This window comes from Melanaphis sacchari, unplaced genomic scaffold (assembly GCF_002803265.2).
Source record: "Melanaphis sacchari strain LSU unplaced genomic scaffold, SCAv2.0 Contig11_pilon_pilon, whole genome shotgun sequence".
Taxonomy (NCBI): domain Eukaryota; kingdom Metazoa; phylum Arthropoda; class Insecta; order Hemiptera; family Aphididae; genus Melanaphis; species Melanaphis sacchari.
This window is the reverse complement of record NW_020270469.1, coordinates 539,241-551,597: the sequence shown is the minus strand read 5'-3', so window position 1 is coordinate 551,597 and position 12,357 is coordinate 539,241. Positions and strand designations below refer to the sequence as shown.

Sequence of the window (12,357 nt, the reverse complement as noted above, 5' to 3'; positions counted from 1 at the left end):
GGAAGGTTAATATATAGTTCACCAGGCGAGAACTAAAACATAAACGAGATTTTAGTGTGTTTCTTGTGATGAGTCAAACTATTCTTAAATCAATTACGGTGAGTTTTATTTAGAGAGTAAGTCACAATAAGCCGGGGGGACTCGGTTCACCTACTTGAGAAAGTGAATTTCAAAAAGTTTTATCATTAAAAACGGTCATGTTATATGTCAAAAATAAATGGAGCAGTAGTATTTTGTGCAGTACTGTTTTTCTATTAAATATGAATATAAAAGCGAATTTAGTCCCTAGACAAATAAAAAATATCCAAAAATAACAAATTTAGTGAATAAATTAACGTTTCGAGGAAAGAATTAAATTTCGTGTTCATGATTATTTAATGATTTCGTTATTTATATAATATTAAAACAATTGATGTAAATTCGTGTGAAATATAGTTCATAAAGGCAAAAATTGTTTATGTGCAATTGTGGTTACACTACGTTATAAAATATGAGTGGTATACTATATACTCACAAGTGCGTTTATGTATGATATTTATTTTTTGTGAAACTACAAAAGGATTAAGGATTCCTTTGTCGTAAAAATAGAAATGCGACAAGGAAAAGGATTCCCGTTTAAGTAGAACGTTCGCCACACCGGTTTATCGTAATAATTTACTGTCGACATTATCATAACCGACCACGGTGGTGGACATTGAATAGAAGAAACAAAAAAACGGAAAACAATCCAAGTATCAAAATTCACCCGTTTAGTCACGCGACTGGCGTACGCGGACTACGCTCTGCGATGGCGTCGCAGAGACGTGACCGAAATGCAATTGCTCACCCTATGATATTATCATTACGATACGATGCTGTAAGTTTTTTTTTTCCCCCGAAACACTCACTCGACCGCGATAAAATGTCGCCAGTGATGATACATATTATTACTATTACTATTATACTATATCGCGTGTATGCGCGTGCTTCAACAATATAACGCATTAATGATTAAACGCGAAAATTCGACAAAAGTTGGAGCCAAAAAATATGTACGTTTGGTCGTCGCTGCGTCGAGAATTTTTATTATTATTATTATTATTATTATTTATAGTTTCAGTCATCCAAGCACAATTGATGACGAAATATTATTTATTATTAGGTATGTTATATGTCTCACATGTTATTCGCTACACCGTGACGTGATATAGGTACGCATCATAGCTTTCGCTCGGCGCACGTTTATACAGGATGATTAACTATGCACGATCACGATCATATAAGCATTTACAAATGCTTATATTAGTAAACTGTTTAAATAATGCAATGAGACAACATATGACTCCATATTATAAAGTAGGTAACAACTCAATTTTTTTTTCAAAAAATAAATGCTATTTTTCCTTTAAGTGGATTAAGTTGATGACTTTTTTTTTGAACATTTTAATGTACGAGTATCTATCTTGAACTTGAAATTATTAGTTTCTAAGTTTTAAATGTTATTCCTCTAATCCCCCTTCTATGCTCAATATTTAATTTGAAATGGTCATTAAAAAAATAATTAACCTAATATTGGAAGCTGGTTTTGTAATTTAATGTTGTATATATTATTTTCGTGCATTTTTTCTTCTATGTTTATCTTAATTGCCTATCTAGTATAATTGCATAATTGACGAGATGTTATAGTTACGGACTAAAAGCTATTTAATAATAATAATAACATAGTTTTTAACGTTGCGTATACTAATAATAATTTAAAAATTCACTGGCTTTAATAATTTAAAAAATATAATAAGTTAGATGTTAGTCTTCTATTAGTATTTTATAATTTTTAAAAACTGTCCAAGTATATAACTATCTATTAGATTAAATATTTTATTTGCTTTATAATTCATAATATTATTTAGTACCTACTACATATTATCTTGATAGATATATATAATTTAATACCTGATTTAAAAAAATACTTGTTAGACTTTTGATTAAGTAGGTACATTAAAATTTTGAAAAACATTATTTGCTAAAATAACCTTAGGTTTACTTTAAACAAAGGTTAGTTTTTATTTAAATACAATGTGTTTGTAAATAAACTATATGAACAACCACAGCACACTTTTTGAATGATTTAAAAAAATCTAAATATTTAGACACTTGATTATAGTTAAATATTTCAAATGTTATAATCCAAATAAATGCGTTGTTAAAATGATGAAAAGGGTATATAATATGCATGTGCAGGCATAGTGAATCATTCTGTATAAAAGAAGAGCCGAACAGATTTTTAATGCCATTCGTTTTTTTTTAATAATTGTATTTTCGTTTCCTCTTCTCCTCTCCCACTCGTCCCGTACTGATTTCGTGGTCTGGACAAATGTGTTTGAATAACAATTGTATGTCTCACGAGGTATATTTTAATAATAATGATCGTAGTAATATATTAATGGAAATGTATACTACACGTGCGCTGCACAACAATAGATACTCGCCGTAAGTTATAATGGACACATAATATTCTATATGACTGTATTGGAGGTAGGCACTTTGTCAATTTCTCTTTATCTAACCGTGAACACTTACAACCATTAATGCATGCGCATCTGTATTATATAGCTTGTTTTTGTCACCGTCAACCTACATTTTTATGTCACATGAGACATAAAATCTTCCGAATTCAGTAATCATTCTTCATCTTTGGTGCTGCACGACTGCCCACTTTTACCTTTAAAAAGTACGAAACTATTGCTCACTAACTGACAAAAAAGTATATGTGAAATTTACCTTCCCATAAGATTATTATTGAAAAAAATATTTGAATAGTAGGAATAACTTAATAACCAGTAATTTTCTCTCTCCGTATATTGTCATATTTACTTCAAACCTAAAATATTATGTTATTTAATACCTATCAATATTATATTTTATTAGTATTAGGATAATGTTTATGTAGTAAAAAATTGAAATAACTAAGCTTAATAATATAATTCTTATATATTAGTTATCATTGATTATAATAAGTAAGTATATATAACAACAAAATAGTAAAATTAAGCACATTTCTTAACCAAGTATAACAATAAATCATTAGAAATAAGAATTATGTGTTGTCTAAAAAGTATTTACTATATACGTTATATTCATATTACACTTCGTAAAAGTCATGTATTTATTATTTTCAAATAAATTATGTGCACTACGGCAGTTTATGAATGTAAAAACGAAAAGGCTATACCAATATGTTACAGTAATAAATAATACTCTATAAATTATTATATGTAGGTATATTATATTATTAACCATCATCAATAATTGTGATTTGATCGCATCATAATATTATTCATCTAAAAGATTTTGTGTCACTGTTGTTTATTTTTATGTCACTATATATTAATTTAAATTAATCTACATTTTACGAGTAAAGAAAAATAAGTAAGTGAATCCCAAGGCTTCTTCTTTTTCGAAATTCCTCACTTTTCATGATTAATAAATATTGTAAAACGCATGCATTTATCATTTTGATATTTGTTTGCACTAAATCAAATTGTAGTGTACATTTTAAACTCGTACGCATGATATATTATATTACTTTTGTACTTAACTGCATTGTGTTGTGCATGTCTGTACTATATACACAAAAATAGGAGCTGGACAAATAACTTTTTTAAATAAATAATTAATTGGTTGTTTTACGAAAAGACACTTGGCAACATTATGTAAAATAACATATATATATTTTTTTTTTTTGAAGACTTTTAGTTGATTTACTAGATTTACGAAAAATCAACGAGTGCAATAAATTATAAATTTTATATTTTGATCAAGAAAACTCAAGAACCATGAGTTCTTACCACAGAAGAAATATATATCCATTTAATACTAAATTATATTATACTATTATAGACGAGTCATTAAGTCAATAAAAATTGACATATAATATGATTTTAATGTCTATAGGTACTGCGTGTATTTAGGGGAGATGGTAAACTGCAGCAAAAAAATAATTAAGATTGTACAATCTGCGACAAAACCGATAAGATACATCATACAAACTGTGGCAATTTATTCTATATACTTTTACACGTTTATTGTTTAATTAGGTATAATACGTATTACGTGTTATGACAGCTATTAGTATCTTTTAGAGTATTAGGCGTAAAAATAAAGAAAAACAATTTTTAAAATTGAAAAATATATTATTATTAACAATTAGATCGTATGATTGTATAATAAAAAACCATTTTTAAAATTAAAAAATATTATTATTATATTAAAAATTATTTTTAAAAATCGTATAATAAAAAAAAAAAAATAAATAAATAAATAATAATACAATAGGTATCTAATTAAATTGCCACAGTTTGTATGATGTATCTTATCAGTTTTGTGGCAGATTATATAATCTTAATTTTTTTTTTTCCGTAGTTTACATATCGACTTTTTGAAAAATGTAAATTTTGCTACAGTTTACATACAGCCGTATTTAGTATAGTAGAAATGGCCAGTGAACAAAAATGAAAAGACTGGTGAGACGGGAGTTCTTAGAAAGGTGGATATATTGAAAAAATAGAAAATGTCACCATAGAAATAATAAAAATAAAACTATAAATTATAAAATCAAACATCATTTAACGAGTTAGTGATGGTTAATAATACGACGTCAATAACTATAAGTTAATATAAATTACTTTAAAACTACCGTCTCATTTCGCAACTATAATCTCCATATATTTTCCAATTCATACCATATGTCTGACAGAAGACAAATTTGAAATGATCTAATATTTATTTTTATACTGTATTTGGATGTTTGTTAGATTGATCAGGTACCCCGGACATCACACCATATTTTATGCGTAGTCTGTAATTAGTTGATTTTAAGTTTATTATGACAAAATAAAAAAGAAAGAATTTCGACCAATTTATGTATCTACGTATAATATTAAATTTCAATTAAAAAAAAAAAAAATAGTATTTTATTTAAATATAATGAAACGAAATTATTTGTATAGTTAGTTGATCGTTGTCTCGTTGTCTACTATGATGCTACTTCTTATATTATGATGTAATACTAATCTACAATATGATTTAATATTATTAACCGAGTGAATTAAATGCAAATGATTTACTTAAGACGTATCACTTATAATATGTCCATTTTGTTTCTAACTTAGAATAAAATATTTTATTAATTAGTTATTTATATTATGCGGAAGTTAAAGATATAGTAAGTATTAATGTATTATTTATATTATATTGTTAAATTCTTATGCGTATGATGGACATGTTTACTTTAACTGTGTTTTATAATAACAAACAGTACACGATATACTATTAAATAACGTTTAATATATTATCTGATAAAATCGATCGATAACTGAATAATAAATTAATAATACTAATGTAATTATATATATATAGTATATACATGTATATATCTTTAATCACAGTAATAAATGATTGTTGTTAACACGTAAGTCATAACAGATCATTAATAACACGTGAGGAATGATTTCCATCATGCGGTGCAGAGTAATATGATAGTGGTTGAATGTACTAATGCAACGGACTTAATGGTAGAGTGGTAACTGCAGGTTGAATGAATAAAAAACGTAGGTTACCAAAACAATCAAAAGGCAGAATTAAAATATGAGAAATTAGTAGAAAGTAGGCACTGATGTTTCGATCTAGATCTTCCCATTTCATACTTCTATCCAAAATATGAAACAATTTATTTATTTTTTATGCATTAAAAGTTTTATCGCTATGATTTGAATTTAAATAAATACATATTATACCAATATTCTAACTATAAGAAAATATATTGTTTAAAGTCATAACAACTTATTTAAGAAATTGAAGTAGTCAGTTAAATGGATAACCCCATATTTATTATTGGTACTTAGAACGCAGAGTTATATTATACAAGTTGTGACATTCTTTCTGTCAAACTGTATACGTTTTAAATGACTTAATTGACTCTAGTTATTTTTCATCTCAAACCCCAGTGACAGACCAATTTTTCCGGTTATTATTAAATTGCCCGAATCAGAAATTTTTAAACTTTTCAACTAAGGAAAAAAACAGATTCAAAAGTGCCGGGAAATAACGAGCATAGAACAATTGAGTTTTCTGAGTAGGTACTAACTGTTGTTGTGACGACTCTGATGAATTCAATTCCGGTTTTTTATTCAAAACATCAGAAATATATCTCATTTAAAAGTAATTCCCTTTTAAGTTGTCTCAAGTACTTTTTATACAATAATTGTCAAGCCAAAAATTTTACTCTTATATGTAAAGAAGTTGTGACACTTAAATCAAATGACTGCACATTAACTGGACAAATAAAAATAAATTGCTCATAGAAATAGAACTCATTGTGATGAGAAAATATAGATTTTTTTTTTTAAAGTTACTTATTATAGTCAGTTTTGAATTTTAGTATCGATTATATCCATTGCGGACTTAACGTAATAAAAAAATTATATTATTTTGTTCACGTAATCGATTTGCAAAACAAAGTCTTGTGCTGAAACAAAATTATTAAATGTCTATTGAGAATTTTTATGGCTCACCGTTATTCTATAATAAAACGTTTATGTTTATATCTGTTAAGACTTAAAGCAAATTACCTCTTTCAGTCATGTTAACTGGATTTTAATATTTTGTATTGATTTATAAATTATTAATAACGTATGTATACGTTCTATATAAATTAGCACATTCAAAACATATTTATAAAAATGAAATCAATGATTTCAACTTTCAATATTTTTTAGGAAACGAAAATAACATTAAAATCTTTTAGGTGGATTATATAGACTGTAAGTGTTATTTTTAAATTGTTTATTTATAATTTGGGATAAATAAAAAAAAAAAAAAAATCAAAATAATTTGATGATATATAAAAACTATGTAAGGAAACTTTTCTTTTAGATAGCGAAATTATTAATATATTGTGCAATCAACTTGTTTTCTGCACTACGGTTCAACTAAAATCATCTTTAAAACTATTTAAAGATCTTACTTTAGAAACCTAAAAATAAATATATGTTTTAGAATTTATTTAATGGTTTATTCTTTTTTAAAACTTATAAATATATTATTGTAATTAATTTATTTTTTAAAACCAGAATACAATTTCAATGCTAATACTTCTGTACTACATAAAGATATATATGCACATTAAACACTAAACAGAACAATTTAATATTTTATTATATATATTTTATTTTTAATGTGATATATATAATACAATATATTAATAAAACAAATTATCCAAAATTTAATTTACATAATATATTTCGTAGGAGAAAAATTTCACCTAAAATAATTAGATAAAACTAAAAATAAAACAATAATTCCTTGGAGGATAAATATTAATTGTTGAATTTAAATAAGGATCTATAGGTATTTACACCATCTGCTTTATTTTAATTACTATTTATTATTTATATAACATATATTATCACTCAGATATACAATATTAAATCTGGTAAACTTTATACAAATAATATAACGGTTCAATTTATAAAAAAAAAGATGGGTTTTACATGCCCTAATTTCAGAGGTATTTTGTTAATTGTCTATTTTTAATTCACCTAAAACCATAGAACTGATATTATAAGAAATAAAAATAAAAGATAAACAATATTTATAAATGTATACTTAAAAAAAATATAGTATGAGCAGTCATTATTCACGTGAATTATAACAAAAAATGTACAATAATATTTGCAGTGTATGTTCAAAAAGAAAAAAAATTCAAATAATAAATCTTAAACAGAATTACTTTGCGATTAAGATCTTTTTTAAAAGACTTTCGAGAGTTCAGGTGTACAATAAAGTAATTCTATTTAAATTTACATTTTTTTATTTCAACTTTAAACGCTTTTTACCTAAATATAAATCTACATTTCCAGTTTTTGAAAATAAATTATGACCTACCATAACTTGATAAATACTTGAAATGATAGCGTAAATAATATTATAAAACTAATATATATATATATATATATATATATATCTCAAAGTTTGTACTGATACGTATTTAAAAAAGCTTACCATATTCTCACAGTGAAAAAAAAATTAACAATATTATTAAATCCAATTCGTTTAATATCATATACCAAAGCATTGCGCTGTTGTTGATTTATCAAATCCCCATTAACGCATTCTTTAGTAAGTAAATCTTCAAGATAATAAAATATTTTAAATTCTCGAACTCTAAACGATATGCAATTATTATTATTTAATAAGAGACTATTTAAAATAAAATGAATGGCCTTACAAAAATTATAACAGTAGTTTCTGACTTCCAGTTATGCCGCGGACAATAGATTAAATAACGAATTTAAATAGAATTCACCAATGAAAACGAACCACCCGAAACGAATAATTAGTAATAAAAGTATTTTTTGAATGTAGTTTAAAGGGACGGGCCAAGTTTGGACGAAAAACTTCGAATTTAGGTCATATGGGTGTTGAATTTTGTTCAAATGTTATATTAAAAAAAAAAAAAAAAAACTCTTAGTTCCAGCATGATTAAATGCTGTTGTTTATAGTATACACATTATATGTCCTTGTGCGCTGTATTTAATTTAAAAAAATAAAATTTGTTTTCGAGAGACTATAAAATTATTAATTAGATACCATAGTATATAATAATATTATTACATCGTTAATCCTGCACGAGCCCGCGCATAATATATCATTATATTGTGGACTGAAAATTATATAATAGTCAAATTCTCATCAGACACGATGTCTCGAAATAGAATGTCATAAATAATTTATGTTTTTTAAATCGAGACATTCTACTTTTTGAATTATTACTCACATTGCGGAACACCTAATACTATAATATTATAATACTGGTTCCAGTGATGGCGTTATGGTAAAACCAATAATAATAAAATATGTGCTGAAAGGAAACCGTTGTGATTATTTGATTATTAATATTATTTCTACATAAAAACATCCATAACAGAGTATGAGAAAAAGAGTTCTCCTCGCAAATTTCAAATAAGATTTTTTCTTTATTACAAATACACATAACATAATATTTTCGTCTGAAACATGCAATTTGAATTGTATAAAAATAATCCATTTTATTATGATGTACCTAATATATAGGTAATGCATTTTACACTGACATATTATAACCTTTTTATTGAATATTTAAAAAAATCCTGTTAATTTGTCCATACATAAAAATTAAACACAATATATTATTAAATGAAAGTATTATAGCTAGCAAAGATAGTCTATTATGAGAAATAAATAAATATTAGCTATTGTTTTTACTAATACATTTTTGGTTTTTTACAGAAAAAGTTTTAAAATTTTGAACTTACTATTAAAAGTACCTTTCTTTTCTCTCTTTTTTTTTTTTCAATAACAACGTAAAAATGCATAATAATATACCTAGTGAAATTAAACCAGAATTATTACGTTTAGCCATTTAAATTCCTGTGAAAAGTACTGAAGAGTGGTAAAGTGTTTATGAACTCTGGTGAAAAATATAATAATACCATGCATATAAATTCTGTTTTAATTGACTTATCAAAAACTTCTCTAACGACGAAAAAAGTTTAAGTTTGAACTTTTGCCAACCATGGTTGTGACTACTGTTACGAAGCATGGTATAGTTCAATGGTAAAATTTTTGATCTCATGCTATATCCAGCCAACAAAAGTTTTGTGTTCTCTACAACATAATGTATACAAGTCAATTATTCTGTTATCAAGTAAAAGTAATATACTATACCTACATCATTATCCAAACATTATCTAAGTTTAATTACTAGAAAATAAAATGCATATGTATAGATGTATATAATAAAGATAGGTATTTACATCATTTTCAATATATATAGTTTGGCATTACACTCAATTTTAATTACTCATGTTTCCTGTACCAATATAGATGTATTTGATTTACATTTGTGTGTTTAGTAAATTTAAAAATGTTGTTTAGATTTACGTTATAGTTTAACAGTTTAATTTTAATACAAATTTAAAACTATAGAGAAAGCTAATTAAGAATATTGATAACGTATGTTAAATTTGTTTTATATAGATTTTAAATGTGATAAAAAATATACTTATAGCATATTAGTTGTATAAAAAAAAGAATTACTAACGTCGGTTTTGATTCTTAGTATGTAATTTAGAAAACGATTCAATTATAATATTTAATAATATCAAAAACAACGTACACGTATGAACTGGATAGTCGTATGAAGTATGATAATAAGTTATCGATCCGGTAACTCTTTGCATTTCTTAATTTTTAACACTGTATATAATATTCTGATGAGTTTCTCGGTATTAGTACGAAAACAGTTCACAGTACATTGGTATTTATGATTAAGTATTATATTAATTAAATTCAATGTAGCTATGCCAAATTAATATGTTTAAATCATCATTATAATGCACTCTGTACCTATATAGTACGCGCTATAGAATTTTTACTTAAAGACTATAATTATAAAAATATTTAATAAATCATAAAAAAAGTTTAATAACGTAAATTGCATACTGCCATATTGGTAATTGCGTACAATTTTCAATTAATATGAATATTAATATTTAAATTAATAGTAGTTAACAAGCACATAGCTACAGTCTATAGTTGATCATATCTATTGCTTCATTTAAATTCAAACAGCACATCAAGTATACCGTATAATATTATATTGTAAAAGTTGATAAATTTAAGTGTCTACGCTCTATTTATTATTAAATATATTTTGGAGTACTTTAAAAAACAAAAATAAAATTTTAAAATAGTTATTGATTAGTAATAATTACTTAAAGTACAATATTTAAATTTGTGTATTTTAGTTTTAGGGGATAATACTCAAAAATATAGCACTCTACTTTAAGTACTTATTAGTTATTACTAATAAATTAACTAATTTGTTTAAAATGCAATATATATATTCGAATTCGTTGTTCTCAATAATGTGTGTGTAGTATGTCGCATCGTTATGTGTAACACCAATATATTTTTGTTAGTTTTAATGTTATTTATAATACTCTTCCGTCTAAATTATTTAAATTTAAGTTAGGGGTGTCATTGTAAAAAAATAACAAGATTTAAATTAATGAAACTTAAACACTTAAATGGATTACTTTAATGTATATAATTAACATATTGATGTATTATTTCTTTTAATTTAATTTTGAAGTTTTTGACTAGGTATTAATAATAATTTTATTTTAATAAATAAATAATATTATTTTATCTCCATCAATTTATCAGATTCATGATTTGTGCTACTCAACCAACCATTTAGTACTTCAGTTCTAAAATAATTTTCATATTTATTTTTATGCGTGTTTTGGGTATATAAATAGCTAAATGTTTTTTTTTTTTTTTTTTTAATTATTATTGGACTTTAAAGAACATAATGTCCTTAAAAGTGAAAATAAAAGTTGAATTTACACAAAAATGGTACTACCGGTGGTTAATATTTATCAACACCCTTTTATAAAGTTCTGAAACAATTCAACAATGTCATATGTTTGCAGTGGACCCTCGAAATTTTTACGATAGCGTCGTTTTATAATAATCTCGTACGGAGAGGCTGATTTATATTTTACATCATGGACGTCGTAATATTTTGTTTACGGTTACGTTGGGCTTGCATAACCACGCAAAGGGGATGATACGTAGGTTTTTTTGCCTCCATTTTTATGGATCCCCGTGTTTTAAAACGTTCGTAAATTTAAATAAATTTAATGGTTTCACGATGTACGAGTATACTATATTATAACAGCGTAGAGTTGTGTATCCATTTTATGATTATTTTTTTTTTAAGTGTCCAATTACATAAAACGTTCATTTTTATTTTTAATAATAATATTATATCCTCCTTTATATATTTCTGTGTACCTTTTAAAGTGGTAAAAAAAAGATATACTTATATTACCAGCGTGCTATTATGTATGTTGAATGACATCTTTTTGTGTTTTATTATAGTTTCCAATGTTTTTGATGTATCGATCAAAAAAAAATTTTTTTTTTTTTTGTTTATTTTGCACCAAATATATCACATGCATCATAAATTAATATATAATAAAAATTATTTAACGATGATGATTTTACGAATGACTTTTCCTATACAAATGCGTCCCATAAAATTTTGCTTGTAAATATTTACAGAATCAAAGTGATCAATAAATGCATTACTCTAGTATGGTACTACAAAAGAAAGATTAAGAAAATTTAAAATTGATACCGTAATTTTAGTTATTGGTAGATAGATATTCGTCACCATAGATTTAAGTTAAGAACTTCAAATCTATGGTTGTGAATGTTTACGAGTTGATTATCTACCTCTAAAATAATTTCATAACTTCAAAGTAAATTATT

General features: G+C 25.0%; 1 protein-coding gene across 4 annotated transcripts in view; it reads left to right on the top strand.

Moving 5' to 3' along the window:
- Positions 1 to 12,357, top strand: part of LOC112604183 (monocarboxylate transporter 2) — a 310,370-nt gene that overhangs the window by 285,710 nt on the left and 12,303 nt on the right. The window lies entirely within an intron of this gene.